This window comes from Pleurodeles waltl, chromosome 6 (assembly GCF_031143425.1).
Source record: "Pleurodeles waltl isolate 20211129_DDA chromosome 6, aPleWal1.hap1.20221129, whole genome shotgun sequence".
Lineage (NCBI taxonomy): Eukaryota > Metazoa > Chordata > Amphibia > Caudata > Salamandridae > Pleurodeles > Pleurodeles waltl.
In genome coordinates, this window is record NC_090445.1 from 881,230,294 (window position 1) to 881,248,450 (window position 18,157).

The following is an 18,157-nucleotide window of genomic DNA, read 5'->3' on the forward strand; positions in this document are numbered from 1 at the left end:
ACTTTTTACTCCATAGGTGTGTCAGTTGGATGTCGGCATCCTGAGGAGACCCCTTAAAAATATTGGGGTCAAAACATCACAAAACCCCCCTGAATGGTTGAGAGCTGGAATGAACAGAAGAGGCTGGCTAATTCATAAAAACTACCCCTGATAGTTTAAACCTTTAGAAGCATATATAGCCATTGGGGATTGCACAGTGTGTCTGTGTTGTAAATATTGGTTATTCTATGTATTTTCCAAGCACAGCGTCGTCTGCACTGTTGAATCACTTGTGCACACTATACCTGTGTTTATTTTCATTTGTAATAACACATATATGACTAAAATCTGCCTGTCCAGCACGTATTTTATTGCATAGCAGCGTGTCAGCATTGAGTAATTGACCCTGAGGAACGATTGTGGTTTAAGTTAACTTTATACTTTAAGTGAAAAGTGAAATTCAGAGTCCGCATAACATTGGATGATTACTCTGACTTAAAATAGGTCCTTCATGTCTTTCTCTATATATTGATGGGTGAGTTTAAGGAATACACCAGTGTGAGTGCTGGATTAGGAGCTGTGCCTGCATGAATGCCGGTGGAAGTTGTGCCTGTGTCCCGGAAGAAAGGAGTGCTCATCGAGTGTCGTGTGTGAGAGGTGTACCCATGTGAGTGCAGGGTGAGCGATGTGCGAGTGATGTTTTTCTATCACTGTAGTATGACAGGTGTGTCCATGGGATTGCAGGTTGATCGGTATGGCTTTGTGAGTGCACATTAATGTGTACTCAATGTCAGACTTAGTACATCAATGTCAGACGTATTGGCATTGCCAGTGCGTCTTTATTGTGGTCAGAGGCGCAGCGTTTTTAGACATTTTTTACCAGATTTTTTTTTTAACTGTCAAGGATAGACATGGTTGAACAATGAAACGCAAAGTCGGTAAACCGGAAACTAGTACCTGTAGTCAACCACAGCAACGCTTCAGCACATTGAATGTGCAATAACATTAAGATTCAAGGTAACAGCAAATCACAAAGTGGTTGCAAGAATGTTTCATAAAAATGGTTTGCTGAAAGGATAATCTATAACTTGTTTACAGAGGATGCATTTCAGGTTTCATATGTAGTTTGGATTAAAAATATGATGTCTGTGACTAATAATTTAAGGGTCTGTAAATATTAAAAATAAACCATAGCATTCTTGTTCACTTTCAAATGAATGCAGTATGCAATATACACATAACGCTTTTTACTGACACTTAATCACATACTATAAAAATTATGTAAAGAAAATCCCTATTCTTTGGGTTTTTGAAGAGAGGAACGCACTTGACTGAATGTGGAAAGACGTGTATTCTTCTGCCTGTAATTTTTCTTTTTTCTGGTGCCATCAAGTTCTTTGTATGTTGAAGGAATATCGTTTTTTTTCTTTTTCTGGTACCATCAAGTTCTTTGTATGTTCAAGACAGGTTTTTCCGGAGCAGACAGGTTTGCCTTGAAACGCCTGACTGCTGCGGAGTAAGCAGAAATGTGCTGAAAGAAGAAAAAGAACAAGATTAATCACAGGAGAAATGCATGGGATGAGCACATAAACACGCAACCGAAGCCGCAATTTAAATCACTACCACCAGATCGACTGCCTTTGTCGTTCTTTTTCACTCCTTGGTAAGATAACATCAACGTCCAAAGTGTGTTTGCCACTAAGGCCCTCATTACCAATGGCCCCGTTTTTTATGTGTTATTTATCACACCTGATAAAATTCGATTGCAGCTGAGTCGGAATTTGTCGCGAGCAATACACACCGCCCACTTCTAAGATTCTGGGGAACAACATGTTTATGTTGGTGAAAAATGCCCGGTGTTTGCAGAAACGTGTAGATTTTGGTGGTTGACGCATCAATCTACACAAGTTGCAGTAAAATAGTGGACATTTTCCCCCAAGACAAATATCGCAGTTTTGACCTGTTGATACTTATCACAAAAAGTCATAACTGTCATATGTATGGAAACAGAAGTTAATCTGATCGCTCTTTATGATGACAGTGGTGTGGTGCTTCATTAGCGCACATGCTCAGGTAAAGAAACAGCCCTCCTCAGTTTCAGGGGCTGTCCAAGTTTGTCCCTTTGCCATGAGCAGAGGGTGCTTCAGTGGTGTACTGTGCGATAACTCATAGACGCACATCTGAAGGAACAATAAAATCATGCCCAGGATAGCTCTTAAGTGCACTTGTTTGCCATTAAAGTGTGGTTCAGTACACACTCAACCTGATGCTAATTTCCAGAACCCTTGGTCTCATGTTGATGGTTGGTGAAACTGCTGACTGACTTAGGCTTGCACGGAAACCAGTGATCAAAGCCCAAGGTGTAAGGGTCAAATGTAATTCAAGCAATCCCAGCTAAAGCAACACAGTGAAACAAAAAAATCAAGACAAAACTTTACTCCCTCCTGTAAAGCTCACAGATCCTCAGCAGCTTGTGTAGACTTGTTTCTATCAATAGGGAAATCCTTTTACCCTGAAAGGAAGTCTTCTCACAGTCTTTAAGAAGAATTGATCCCATGGGCATCTCCAATTACTTCCTTTTTTAGAAAGCCCAGCGTGTACTAGATGAAGTGCAAGAGTATCTTCTAAGGCAGAAGGCCCAAGTGTATTCCTGGTTCAGTGATTCATTTTGGCAAATAGGGAAGCCATCTACCTCCCATTATCACATCGTTGACCACTAGCAGGATAATATCGCTTGTTCAGCATTATCAGTTCTGTGTACTACCTAGTTCTAGCTCCTAAAATGTATTCCCAGTCAACCATTAAAATAATCCCCCCTTGATTGACCTTGCTCAAATAAAATGCAATTTTGGTGTGTCGGTTTCTGATTTATTGGTAATACATATCTTTAATTGGATATCATTTTTCTCCCTTCTCTGGCAGGTTGTCTCAGTTCCTGTTAGAACCTGAATGTTCTCCCTGTCACCAAAACCCAACAGTAGTTCCTGCTACCCTCATAATGCTATAATGGGCCTTACCTCTAGGCCTCCAGGAGTGGCTGTTCCCTGTGGCCAGATTTATATAGGCATCCGAGTCCCCCAGTAGACAGCGGTCCTCAAGCATCCAGGAATCAGCAGGGACAGCTTCAAGTTCTGTAATTGGCTGGCAAAGCATAAGACTGGAATAGGGATCGGACACTAGGCCCCATCAACCACCGCACAAATAACTGGATAGAAGTTCACACAGGTAAGTGTGATTTGACACCGGTCATTCAAAGTGACTAGGGGACATAAGGCGAGTGAAATGTCATGGCAGAGGCCCTGCAGAGTGTGTTCTCCCGATACACCTATTCCAAAGAAAAATCTTTGCCTAGGCCCGATGAGACCCACAGACTGGTCAGGGAATACCCTTCAACCTCATTTTTTTTTATATCTGATTGCGCTTGCTGAGTGCACATTAAATCTAAAATATGCAAAGTGACCATATTCTAGAGCTTTAATCTATGTGACAATTTTCTCACCTACCTTCTTTTTTAGGTTTAAATCTGTTTTTACTGTTAATGTTTTAATGGAGAGTAGAAACATTACAAATCATCTCTCACCTACATCCACAGGCCGGTGAAGCAAGAAAGAAACAAGCCAGAAGAATACAGACAGGGTGGGGGGAGGAGGAGAGGAAAGCATACATGGGGGAAGAACTTGGAAAGGATGAGGGTATTACACTCAACATTTCTCAGCAACATGTGTGACAATGAAGCCGGCTCAATAAGAACAAATTATCAATCAGGGATCCCGTTCCTCTTGGCTGAGGTGTAGTACTCTTTGATATGTCAGACAGGACAATTCCCAAAACTCTTTGGATAGAAAGCATATGCATGGTCCCCATGTCTTGTCGAATTGGGGTAACCTACGGTAAACCACTGCTGTCAGTTTCTCCATACACAAAAAGCCCCATAGTTTGTGGAGCCAGTCCAGCTTCATGAGGATGGTATCAGTTCCCCATTTAGCTAAGATGGATTGTTTTGCAACACATAGAGCTAGAGTAACAGCTTTGCCCTTCATCGATCTTAGGCAGTAAGTTAGCACATAAGGGAGTACTAGTAAAATGTAGCTGGGAAAGTGTGGTATGTCAGTGTCGTACATCTCAATGATATCGTCCAGCACCTGTGACCAAAAGGTCTGCAACTTGGGGCATTGCCCGATAATATGCATTAGTGTCCCTGGTTGACCACAATGCACCAGTAAATGTTGCCCTTGTCCAGCTTCCACTTTGCCAGTCATGCAGGAGTCTAGTACCAGTAGTGTATGATTGTTAGGAGTCTTTCTTTACCATTGGTGCTGAATGCAGAAGTGCATGCTCTATGCAAAATGTCTGCCCATTGTTTAGGGGTGAAGGAGCAGTCACACTCCAGTTCCCAATGCCACTGTGAAGAGGACAGAGTCTTATGTGTCCATGTGTTAAGAAAAGCATAGATGTCCGATAGGAGGCTCTTGTCTGAGGTGCATGTGAGAAGCCACCATTCAAATGGAATGAGCGGGCGGCTAGCGTGTGGCTTGACATGTGGTTGCATGACTCAGTGTCTGATGGATAGGTACTGTTAATGTGCAGTGGAGGGTATGTCATAGTCTGATTGGACTTGCGCAATATCCATAAGGCCATCTAAGTCAAAGAGATCACCCACCCTTTTACAGCCTGCAACCTGCCATTATGTGAATACCTTGTCTTGCAGAGCAGGGGGGAAGTCAGGGTTCCAGAGGATCGGCGTTTTGTTTGAGACTTTGCTCCAAGTGTCCACTGTTGCCTGGAATACTGGGGAGATATAAAATCCCACTGGTCTGTATGGTTTAGGGAGCCAAGACATTTTCCAAATGTGGATCCCAGCTACTGCTTGGTTGATAAAACACCAGTGTTTCTCTGTCTGTCTGGACCATTCCACCATGCTTAGTTGTTCTGCCTGGTAGTAGTGTGTCAAAATAGGGATTCCCAATTCTCCCTCTTTTAGGGCTAATATGACTGGTTCCTCATCATGCTGGCTTTTTTACCGTCCCAGGTGTACTGCTCAATTAAGTGTTGCAATTTTCCCAGAATGCGTCGAGGAGACTGGAGAGGCAAAGTCTGCATCACGTGAAGTATTCTGGGCAAGAGAGTTAACTTTACCACAGCCAGTCTTCCCAGCCAGGAGAGTGAACCCCTAGTACAGGACTGCAGGCCCATCCTGGCTGCTGAGAGAAGAGTCCCGCAGTTACACTACACAGTTTCCTCTAGCATGGGGTGGATCTGTAGGCCCAGATTTGGGACTCCCTGTGTTGCCCATGTGAAGGGAAAGAGGCGACTGAGCTGTAGGCGGTCTGCTTTGGGGACCATGAGTCCTAGTATTTGCGATGTATATAGGGTAACTATAAATCCAGCTACCCTGCCAAACGCCTCCAGCTCCAATATCAAATGTGAGAGTGACGTGAACGGGTGAGTGAGCGATATCATGACATCATCTCAATACATGGCCAGTTTGTGTTCCCTTCTTCCCATAAGGATGCCCGTTATCTGTGGCTTACCCTGTATCCTCTCCACCAGTGGCTCCATATATGAAGCAAACAGAACAGGGGACAGACCTGTCTGGTGTGTTCAATATTAAAAGGCTGCGACAATTCCTCACTGTGCCCTCGGTTTGGCACAGCTGCACCAGAACCATTTCTGAAGCCATGTGCCGAGGCCAGTCTTGGCTAGCTCTGACAGTAGAGGTAGCCAATGGATGCAATCAAATACTTTTACAGCGTTGACAAAGAGGAAGAGCTCAGTTATACAAGATCGATCATTTTTGTCTATGAGATGACAGGGGTGCTTAGTATTGTCACTACACCCTTTCTCAGGGATGAAGAAACCTGGGCAAGGTCGATCAGTCTCTGCATATAAGGGGCTAGACGGGCTGCTAATACACTTGAATAGTTTGGCATCTACATGCAATAGAGAGATGGGGCGGTGTGAGGCATAGTGTGATGGGATTTTCCCCAGGTTAGGAATCACTGTAATCGTGGCGTCTGTCATTGTATCTGTGAGGGAACCTGTTATGCTAAAAGAATAAGAGAGCTGAGAGGGGAGCCATTGTTGGTGCAAACGTCTTGTAGAATTCTGAGGGTTAGCCATTTTGTCTTGGTGCCTTACTTGGCGGAAGCCGTGTTATAGCTGAGAGTGCCTCCACTACTTGGATATCTCTATCCATATGTGTTGGAAAAGGCCAGTTTAGCAGGGTTATCCCCAACCCTTTTTGTTTCTTCCTCTTAATTGTTTTCAGATCTGTGTGTTGGCTTTTTGGACTCTTAGCAGTTTACCACTGCTGACCAATGCTAAAGTGCAAGTGCTCCCTTTCCAAATTGTATTGGTGATTGGTCTATCCATGATTGGCATATTTGATTTACTAGTAAGTCCTTAGTATAGTGCCCCAGCTGTGCAAAGGCCCAGTAAATCAAATGCTACTAGTGGGCCTGCACCACTGATCATGCCATGGGAACCCCTTCCCGTTTGCGAATGAGTTACCATCCACTTTAAGTGGATGGTAACTGCGAGTTGACGGTCCCAAATCAACTTACATTGCGGTGCGAGTCGCAAATAGGAAGGGAACACCCCTTCCTATTTGCGAGTCAGAAACGCATTTTGCGAGTCGGTTCCGACTCGCAAAATGTGTTTCTGCATTGCGTGCGGGCATTAGCGCCTCGCAAACGGCGTTTTTCGCCGTTTGCGAGGCGCTAATGCCTTGCTACATCTGGCCCTTAGTTCTTCCTCGCATTGGTCTCCTGAGTGTTCCAGTGTGTCCAGCCTTTGTCCCATCTCTTCCAGCTTATTCTTAAGTTCTTTTAACTCAGCTGCCATATCGCATTTGGGGGCCACAATATCGTCCCTCAGTGCTCCAAAGAGCTCTTCCGGGAATGTGCAGGTAATATGCTCCTCGGGCTATAGTGCATCAGATTCGGGCACTGCCACTTGAGAGGTGGTATTGGGAGAAGTGTCAGGGTGGTGCTCTGACTTGAGGGTGGAGGGTTTCCTCAACATTTCATTTCTTTAATGTTAGTGTCCTTTCTGGAGTGGTTCGCAGCCATAGCGTGTAGCGGGATACACTGGTCCAATAATAATAAGCCCCCTCATGTCAAGCTGTGGCGTATATGTGTCACGACTTATGTGCTGCTTTACCCTGGAGTCCACAGAGCGAGTGGCGTGGATCCTGTTCTTGAATGTTAGGCCTTGACCCAGGTAGGGGTGACTCTTTCTGGTAGCCACGGTGCTGCAGGCAATGGGTACGCCAAGAGCAGGCCATGTCCCTCAGAAGTAGTGCCAGAGTGGAAAAAACCCTGAAAGGGGAAAAAACCTCCAAAAAGATAGGTTCCTGCAACAGGAACAAAAAGAATAGGTAACAGCAGGAGCAAAATACAGGAAAATACACTGGAACCAACGAGAACCAGCACAGGAATACAAGGAAGCAGGAGCGAAGGAAGTAAAAGGACACCATCTTAGATAGGGAAAAGCACATACTGTAGAACAGAATGGACTAGGAGCTATAGAGAGTAGGGAACAAGGAATGCTGGGAAGAGAAGGGTGATATGGGAAAGGGAGAAAAAACATAAAGGAAGGCACAACCAGATGTCCAGAAAAAGAAGAAAAGAAAAGAACAGGTGAGTGGGGGGTCAGACCTGCCTAGACCCACGGTGCGCTAAAAAAGAACGAGGCCCCATGCCCAATTTGGGGCCTCGTAAGGTACAGAGCAGGCTGGGAGCGCAGCGCGTCTTAAGACCGCGTGCTGCGGCTCAAGCCGATTGTTCGGCTTGTGCTGCGCGCAGCGGTGTGACAGTAGGTCCCCCCGAAGGTCCAGGTTTGTGCAGAAACAAGCGGTGAAAATGGCGAATCAGAAGAGGTGCATGAACAGAAGATGCATCTTCCCAAGAGCATTCACTGAGAGGTTAACCCTTCCAATTAATCAAATACTGAAGACGTTTGGGAAAGATACGAGAGTCACAAATCTCTTGTACCTCATTTTCAGGTACATCATCCACTAACACAGGAGGAGGACAAGGAAACTGACGAGTAAGGATCAGGTACATAGGGTTTGAGCTGAGAAACATGAAAGACCGTGTGAATCCTCCAGGTACGAGGCAAGTGAAGACAGACAGTGACAGGATTGATCAGCTGAAGGATACGGAAAGGACCATAGTAACGAGGTGTGAACTTATTCTGAGAAAGGCGTAAAGGTAAAAATTGTGACGAAAGCCAGACTTTATCCTGAAGGTGATATTCTGGAGCATCCCTACGCTTCTTGTCTGCTATTCTCTTCATGTATCTCTAGGTGTTCAACAAGTTAGCTCAAATTAATCTATGGATCTGTAAAAGTTGTCTGGAGAATGAAGTAACAGCAGGAAGAGAAGAGGTAAAATGAGGAGTAGTAGGAAAAGAGGTAGGATGATAGCCATAAGAATAGAAAAAAGGAGTGACCTTGGAGGCACTATGGACAGTGTGATTGTAAGAAAATTCAGCGATAGTAAGGTAAGTGTTCCAGTTGCTCTGGGTAGAATTACAAAAGCATTAAGGTACTACTCCAATCCTTGGTTCAGATGCTCAATCTGTCCATTGGTTTGCGGATGGAAAACCGATGATAGTGCTATATTGATAGTCAATGTCCTACAAAAATGTTTCCAAAACCGGGAGATGTACTGAGGTCCTCTGCCAGATACAATGCTGTGTGGAAGTCCATGGAGACGGAAAATATGGTGGATAAATATCTGGCTTAGGGAATTAGGTAGTTTTTTCAGGGCAGTGAAGTGAGCCATTTTAGCAAAGGAATCTATGGTGACCATGATAACCCGGTTTCCTGCTGATGGAGGTAATGAACACATAAAATCAGTAGAAATGGTGTGCCAGGGAGCCAGTGGAACACGTAATGGTTGTAGTAATCCTGCAGGTCTGGTATGGGGGTCTTTACTTGAGCACATATGGGACAAGCCTGAACGTATATATCGACATCCGATTTCCAGCTAGGCCACCATAAAGATCGCAAGAGTAGTTCTTGTGTGGCCTTAATGCAACTATGACCAGCAACTGGCGAATCATGGCACATTTGTAGTGCCTTTTCTCTTACTCCATTAGTAGGGAGAAACAACAAGTTCTTATAATAATAATACCCTTGCATTTTATATATGTTCAGTTTCTTTAATGCTTGATCAGTCAGGTTGGAATATTCCAGTTGTACCTCATCCAGGAAGGACTGAGCTACTCGAATGATCTTACTGGGCTCAAGTAGATACTGTGATGGGGTAGAAGTACAATCTGGATAACGGCGAGACAGAGCATCGGCCAGAATGTTTTGGGATCCAGGAATATAGGTGACATAAAAGTCATACTGACTGAAGAAAAAGGCCCAACGAGTCTGACGACTGTTCTGGCATAAAAAATTACGTAAACATTGTAGATTACGATGGTCTGTTCTCACCTCGAAGGGCTCTTTGGAACCCATAAGAAACTGTCTCCACTCTAGGCAGGCTGTTTTCAGAGCTAACAACTCCCTTTCAAGTACTGAGTAATGTTGTTCCAATGCAGTGAGCACATGGGACAAATAGAACACAGGATGTTCAAGACCGTCATCTTCTTGTTGTTGGAGTAAGGCAGCTTCGATGGCCCTTTCGGAAGCATCAGTAACAACAATAAATTGTTTGTTGGTATCTGGGTGTCTCAATATCGGTGCTTGAGAGAAGGCCTTTTTTAGACTCTGAAAAGCTTTTTCAGCCGCCCTTGTCCAGACAAATCCTTTCTTTAAATTTTCCTTTTTTAATGTTTGAGTTATGTGGCTGGTTTGTTCTGCAAAGTCTAAGATGAACTGCCGACAAAAATTAGCCAATCCTAGAAAACATCGCGTTTCCTTAATAGAGGAAGGAGATGGCCAGTCTAGGATGGCTTGTACCTTTTCCTGATCCATTGCTATTCCAGTGGGACTAAGGTGATATCCCAAATATTTGACTTTGGTCTTGTCAAACTCACACTTTTCCGGTTTACAGGACATTTGATGTTCCCAGAGTCTTTGGAGGACTTGTTTCACGTGAGAGAAATGAAGTTCAGGACTTTTAGAATAAATAAGGATATCGTCTAAGTAGATGACGACCGTATGGTTCAAGAGATCAGAAAACACAGAGTCCATAAATCTTTGGAAAATGGAGGGGGCATTAGTGAGACCAAAAGGCATAACTCTGTACTCATAATGACCAAATGGGGTCCGGAAAGCCTTCTTCCACTCGTCTCCTTCTTTAATACGCAAACGGTGGTGGGCTCCACGAAGATCCAGTTTGGTAAATCGTTGAGCCCCTCTGACTGCCTCTAGTATATCCTTGATGAGGGGGCAAAGGATAACGGTCTTTTACAGTTATTTTATTTAGACCTCGAAAATCCAGGCAGGGATGAAGATCCTTCGTCTTCTTGGGTACAAAAAAGAGGGGAGCCCCTGCCAGAGAGGACGATGGTACAATAAGGCCGCTACGCAAGTTTTCTTGCAGATATTCCTTTAGAACTTCCCTTTCAGGTTCCGTGAGTGAATACGTCCTCCCAAAGGGAACAATAGCTCTGGGTTCAAAGGGAATAGCACAATCGTAATCTCGATGTGGGGGTAACACAGGTCTGGTTGATTTTTGGAACACATCTTGAAATTCTAGATAGTGATCGGGGACTCCTTGAACTGTATTGATGGAACATCCGGTAATAATTTCAGTAGGCATCAACCTCTTGGGTGACCAATAAGTGTCTGAAGCAAAGCAGTTCTCATGACAAAACTGTGATGACAAGGAAATAATCCGGGTTTCCCAATTTACATTAGGGTTATGTCTTATGAACCACGGAATTCCCAAAATGATAGTATGATTGGGGGATGATATTAGATCAAATGAGATGTGTTCTTGGTGGTTTCCGAATTGTAAACTTAGTCTCATGATGGTAGTATCAACTGGACCAGAGGATATTAAGGACCCCTCCACCGTGTGAACTTGTTCTGGGATTTCTTTGGGTCACGTTGGTATTTGTTGAGTCATGGCCCAAGTCTTATCCATATATATGCCACTGTCACCACACTCAAGTAAGGCCATTGTTCTTTCTTGACGGCCGTCCGGTAAATGTAACGTCACAGGTAACATAAACAAAGTTGTGGCATTGTCCTTGAATGAACTGATGGAAGGTGTAGCAGATGATCTCATCCCCTCCCTTTTTACAGAGGACGGGAACTGGCGTTTCCTTTCCTTTGAGGACGAACGTGGCAGGTACAAAGCATGTGTCCGGCAGCACCACAATACAGGCACAATCCTTTCCTACGTCTGTCTTCCCGCTCGCTAGCGGAACGTGGGCCTCGAGTGGTATCCACCTGCATAGGTTCACCTTCGGTGTCTCTGGCGGGAGGACGAGGTTCCTCGGGACGATGCATAAAGACACGTGAAGTGCTTGGCTGGGAAGATCCTCTACTCTTTCTCTTCTCCATACGTCGTTCTTGGAGACGGTATTCGATGGAAAGAGCCTGATCCATCAGACCACGAAGATCTTCAACTCGGGTGGAGTGTACTAACTCATCTTTAATCTCCTCTTTCAGTCCTCTACGAAATAAAGTCACCAGAGTTCGTTCCACCCAAGTGGTCTCAGCCGCTAGCTGTCGAAAGCAGGTAATATATTGGAGGACATCTTGTGAGCCTTGTTGGATGTCACATAAGGCTTCTTCCGCAGAGGCCTCCAATCCTGGACGACTGAATATCTGTTTAAACTGATTCACGATTCAAGAGCAGGCAGTATCCTTCAGAAGTAGTGCCCGAGGGAAAAAAAAACTGAAATGGGAAAAAACCTCCAAAAAGATAGGTTCCTGCAACAGGAACAAAAAGAATAGGTAACAGCAGGAGCAAAATACAGGAAAATACACTGGAACCGACGAGAACCAGCACAGGAATACAAGGAAGCAGGAGCGAAGACACCATCCAAACAGAAAGTGTTGCAGCGCAAGGAGAGAAAGAATCACAGCCCTTAAATACCAACAAACAGGAAACGACCAACAGGAAGTAAAAGGACACCATCTTAGATAGGGAAAAGCACATAGAACAGAATGGACTAGGAGCCATAGGGAGTAGGGAACAAGCACTGCTGGGAAGAGAAGGGTGATATGGGAAAGGGAGAAAAAACATAAAGGAAGGCACAACCAGATGTCCAGAAAAAGAAGAAAAGAACAGGTGAGTGGGGGGTCAAACCTGCCTAGACGCGCGGTGCGCTAAAAAAGAACGAGGCCCCATGCCCAATTTGGTGCCTCGTAAGGTACAGAGCAGGCTGGGAGCGCAGCGCGTCTTAAGACTGCGTGCTGCGGCTCAAGCCGATTGTTCGGCTTGTGCTGCGTGCAGCGGTGTGACAGTAGGTCCCCCCGAAGGTCCAGGTTTGTGCAGAAACAAGCGGTGAAAATGGCGAATCAGAAGAGGTGCATGAACAGAAGATGCATCTTCCCAAGAGCATTCACTGAGAGGTTAACCCTTCCAATGAATCAAATACTGAAGACTTTTGGGAAAGATACGAGAGTCACAAATCTCTTGTACCTCATTTTCAGGTACATCATCCACTAACACAGGAGGAGGACAAGGAAACTGACGAGTAAGGATCAGGTACATAGGGTTTGAGCTGAGAAACATGAAAGACCGGGTGAATCCTCCAGGTACGAGGCAAGTGAAGACGGACAGTGACAGGATTAATCAGCTGAAGGATACGGAAAGGACCATAGTAACGAGGTGTGAACTTATTCTGAGAAAGGCGTAAAGGTAAAAATTGTGACGAAAGCCAGACTTTATCCTGAAGGTGATATTCTGGAGCATCCCTACGCTTCTTGTCTGCTATTCTCTTCATGTATCTCTAGGTGTTCAACAAGTTAGCTCGAATTAATCTATGGATCTGTAAAAGTTGTCTGGAGAATGAAGTAACAGCAGGAAGAGAAGAGGTAAAATGAGGAGTAGTAGGAAAAGAGGTAGGATGATAGCCATAAGAATAGAAAAAAGGAGTGACCTTGGAGGCACTATGGACAGTGTGATTGTAAGAAAATTCAGCGATAGTAAGGTAAGTGTTCCAGTTGCTCTGGGTAGAATTACAAAAGCATTAAGGTACTACTCCAATCCTTGGTTCAGATGCTCAATCTGTCCATTGGTTTGCGGATGGAAAACCGATGATAGTGCTATATTGATAGTCAATGTCCTACAAAAATGTTTCCAAAACCGGGAGATGTACTGAGGTCCTCTGTCAGATACAATGCTGTGTGGAAGTCCATGGAGACGGAAAATATGGTGGATAAATATCTGGCTTAGGGAATTAGGTAGTTTTTTCAGGGCAGTGAAGTGAGCCATTTTAGCAAAGGAATCTATGGTGACCATGATAACCCGGTTTCCTGCTGATGGAGGTAATGAACACATAAAATCAGTAGAAATGGTGTGCCAGGGAGCCAGTGGAACAGGTAATGGTTGTAGTAATCCTGCAGGTCTGGTATGGGGGTCTTTACTTGAGCACATATGGGACAAGCCTGAACGTATATATCGACATCCGATTTCCAGCTAGGCCACCATAAAGATCGCAAGAGTAGTTCTTGTGTGGCCTTAATGCAACTATGACCAGCAACTGGCGAATCATGGCACATTTGTAGTGCCTTTTCTCTTACTCCATTAGTAGGGAGAAACAACAAGTTCTTATAATAATAATACCCTTACATTTTATATATGTTCAGTTTCTTTAATGCTTGATCAGTCAGGTTGGAATATTCCAGTTGTACCTCATCCAGGAAGGACTGAGCTACTCGAATGATCTTACTGGGCTCAAGTAGATACTGTGATGGGGTAGAAGTACAATCTGGATAACGGCGAGACAGAGCATCGGCCAGAATGTTTTGGGATCCAGGAATATAGGTGACATAAAAGTCATACTGACTGAAGAAAAAGGCCCAACGAGTCTGACGACTGTTCTGGCATAAAAAATTACGTAAACATTGTAGATTACGATGGTCTGTTCTCACCTCGAAGGGCTCTTTGGAACCCATAAGAAACTGTCTCCACTCTAGGCAGGCTGTTTTCAGAGCTAACAACTCCCTTTCAAGTACTGAGTAATGTTGTTCCAATGCAGTGAGCACATGGGACAAATAGAACACAGGATGTTCAAGACCGTCATCTTCTTGTTGTTGGAGTAAGGCAGCTTCGATGGCCCTTTCGGAAGCATCAGTAACAACAATAAATTGTTTGTTGGTATCTGGGTGTCTCAATATCGGTGCTTGAGAGAAGGCCTTTTTTAGACTCTGAAAAGCTTTTTCAGCCGCCCTTGTCCAGACAAATCCTTTCTTTAAATTTTCCTTTTTTAATGTTTGAGTTATGTGGCTGGTTTGTTCTGCAAAGTCTAAGATGAACTGCCGACAAAAATTAGCCAATCCTAGAAAACATCGCGTTTCCTTAATAGAGGAAGGAGATGGCCAGTCTAGGATGGCTTGTACCTTTTCCTGATCCATTGCTATTCCAGTGGGACTAAGGTGATATCCCAAATATTTGACTTCGGTCTTGTCAAACTCACACTTTTCCGGTTTACAGGACATTTGATGTTCCCAGAGTCTTTGGAGGACTTGTTTCACGTGAGAGAAATGAAGTTCAGGACTTTTAGAATAAATAAGGATATCGTCTAAGTAGATGACGACCGTATGGTTCAAGAGATCAGAAAACACAGAGTCCATAAATCTTTGGAAAATGGAGGGGGCATTAGTGAGACCAAAAGGCATAACTCTGTACTCATAATGACCAAATGGGGTCCGGAAAGCCTTCTTCCACTCGTCTCCTTCTTTAATACGCAAACGGTGGTGGGCTCCACGAAGATCCAGTTTGGTAAATCGTTGAGCCCCTCTGACTGCCTCTAGTATATCCTTGATGAGGGGGCAAAGGATAACGGTCTTTTACAGTTATTTTATTTAGACCTCGAAAATCCAGGCAGGGATGAAGATCCTTCGTCTTCTTGGGTACAAAAAAGAGGGGAGCCCCTGCCAGAGAGGACGATGGTACAATAAGGCCGCTATGCAAGTTTTCTTGCAGATATTCCTTTAGAACTTCCCTTTCAGGTTCCGTGAGTGAATACGTCCTCCCAAAGGGAACAATAGCTCTGGGTTCAAAGGGAATAGCACAATCGTAATCTCGATGTGGGGGTAACACAGGTCTGGTTGATTTTTGGAACACATCTTGAAATTCTAGATAGTGATCGGGGACTCCTTGAACTGTATTGATGGAACATCCGGTAATAATTTCAGTAGGCATCAACCTCTTGGGTGACCAATAAGTGTCTGAAGCAAAGCAGTTCTCATGACAAAACTGTGATGACAAGGAAATAATCTGGGTTTCCCAATTTACATTAGGGTTATGTCTTATGAACCACGGAATTCCCAAAATGATAGTATGATTGGGGGATGATATTAGATCAAATGAGATGTGTTCTTGGTGGTTTCCGAATTGTAAACTTAGTCTCATGATGGTAGTATCAACTGGACCAGAGGATATTAAGGACCCCTCCACCGTGTGAACTTGTTCTGGGATTTCTTTGGGTCACGTTGGTATTTGTTGAGTCATGGCCCAAGTCTTATCCATATATATGCCACTGTCACCACAATCAAGTAAGGCCATTGTTCTTTCTTGACGGCCGTCCGGTAAATGTAACGTCACAGGTAACATAAACAAAGTTGTGGCATTGTCCTTGAATGAACTGATGGAAGGTGTAGCAGATGATCCCATCCCCTCCCTTTTTACAGAGGACGGGAAGTGGCGTTTCCTTTCCTTTGAGGACGAACGTGGCAGGTACAAAGCATGTGGCCGGCAGCACCACAATACAGGCACAATCCTTTCCTACGTCTGTCTTCCCGCTCGCTAACGGAACGTGGGCCTCGAGTGGTATCCACCTGCATTGGTTCACCTTCGGTGTCTCTGGCGGGAGGACGAGGTTCCTCGGGACGATGCATAAAGACACGTGAAGTGCTTGGCTGGGAAGATCCTCTACTCTTTCTCTTCTCCATACGTCGTTCTTGAAGAAGGTATTCGATGGAAAGAGCCTGATCCATCAGACCACGAAGATCTTCAACTCGGGTGGAGTGTACTAACTCATCTTTAATCTCCTCTTTCAGTCCTCTACGAAATAAAGTCACCAGAGTTCGTTCCACCCAAGTGGTCTCAGCCGCTAGCTGTCGAAAGCAGGTAATATATTGGAGGACATCTTGTGAGCCTTGTTGGATGTCACATAAGGCTTCTTCCACAGAGGCCTCCAATCCTGGACGACTGAATATCTGTTTAAACTGATTCACGATTCAAGAGCAGGCAGTATCCTTCAGAAGTAGTGCCCGAGGGAAAAAAAAACTGAAATGGGAAAAAACCTCCAAAAAGATAGGTTCCTGCAACAGGAACAAAAAGAATAGGTAACAGCAGGAGCAAAATACAGGAAAATACACTGGAACCGACGAGAACCAGCACAGGAATACAAGGAAGCAGGAGCGAAGACACCATCCAAACAGAAAGTGTTGCAGCGCAAGGAGAGAAAGAATCACAGCCCTTAAATACCAACAAACAGGAAACGACCAACAGGAAGTAAAAGGACACCATCTTAGATAGGGAAAAGCACATAGAACAGAATGGACTAGGAGCCATAGGGAGTAGGGAACAAGCACTGCTGGGAAGAGAAGGGTGATATGGGAAAGGGAGAAAAAACATAAAGGAAGGCACAACCAGATGTCCAGAAAAAGAAGAAAAGAAAAGAACAGGTGAGTGGGGGGTCAAACCTGCCTAGACGCGCGGTGCGCTAAAAAAGAACGAGGCCCCATGCCCAATTTGGGGCCTCGTAAGGTACAGAGCAGGCTGTTGCGCGGCGCATCTTAAGACCGCGTGCTGCGGCCTGAGCCGAATGTTCGGCTCCTGCCACGCGCAGCAGCGCGACAATATGGAGGTACCCCGAGTATTGCCCATTCCAGGCTTCACTACAGTGGAGCCTCCTGGTTGGGGCTCCACTGTAGTGGAAAGTGCTTTCCATAGGGAGTGTGTGCTGAAAGTTCTGGGGCCTCACCACTTCTATGCTCGCCCAGTCTGTAGTCGGGATAGATATTGTGAGAGGTCACAGTGCGAGTCACATCTGCCCCTGACCATGGAGTGTAGGACTCAAATTGCTCTTCAGCAAGTCCCAGGTGTCGGCATGTTGAGGTGCTGTTTCACTTGGCGCTATGAATGTCAGTTTAACGTTAAGCCGCATAGATTTCCAAGCATGGTTCGCACAGCCCACGGCTGATCAGTACAGGCACTCTCTCTGGGTGCCTCCCCCTCCTGTCCCAAGTAGTGTGAAGCAGCAAATTAGGTGGGTGGGCACCCATCCAGCTCCTGACACACTGATCTCTCCTGTTCTCTGCTCTGCATGCTCAGGGAATAGGTGGCAAGGACCACAGTGGAGGCCAAGGATGATGCTGTCCCTTCGCACTGCGTGGCAACACACCCATGTGCAGAGGTGCTCACCCGTCGAGGTGTAGAGGGAGCCTGCGGCCGCCACTTCAATGACTGTAGTCTTTCACCCGCCGGACTGCATTTGTATGCAGCAGTTCATGCAGGGCTGGGGTGCTGCCGGGGCACTCTGAATACGTTACTCAGTGGCCTCCAGTTTGGGTTTCTGGCATCTGGCTTTGCAGGGCCACAGGCTCTGTTATCTCTGTTTTGCAGTCACTTCTCCAGAGGAGTTGACTCTGCTAGTGCCCACTGGTGTTCTGAGGTCACTCCAGTGTCGCTATTACCCTAGCAATGCCGTCGCTGTTATTTTCTTTGGTAGATGCGGCAGAACTCTGCAATAGAGCTGCTACCATGCCGCCATCTTGGACATGCTTCCCTTTACCTTCTTTTTTGAAGGGACACAATTCATGATAAAATCTCTAGAATATGTTAAAGATGTCCCAAGTAATGTGTACGGACATATCAGAAGCAGTATTCAACAGGAAGTTTTTAAATCAGAACTTATTTGATCATTTAGCAATGTTGAATTAAATCTACATCTTCTATTTCTGAGACTGACCATATAAAAATTAAAACCAGAGATGACTAGAGTGTGATCAGATAATATAATAGCTCCTGTTTCAAATTAGAAAATATTATTTAAAGCTGCACTAACAAAAATGTGCTCTACTCTGGTTATT

At 44.9% G+C, this 18,157-nt stretch overlaps 1 long non-coding RNA gene across 1 annotated transcript in view; it reads right to left on the minus strand.

Moving 5' to 3' along the window:
* Positions 1 to 396: 396 nt before the first annotated feature.
* The window catches only part of LOC138302059 (uncharacterized), a 168,858-nt gene continuing 151,097 nt past the window's right edge, over positions 397 to 18,157 (minus strand). Inside the window, exon 3 of the long non-coding RNA XR_011205249.1 lies at positions 397 to 1,510. This is a non-coding gene — a long non-coding RNA (uncharacterized lncRNA). The remainder of the gene's footprint in view (positions 1,511 to 18,157) is intronic.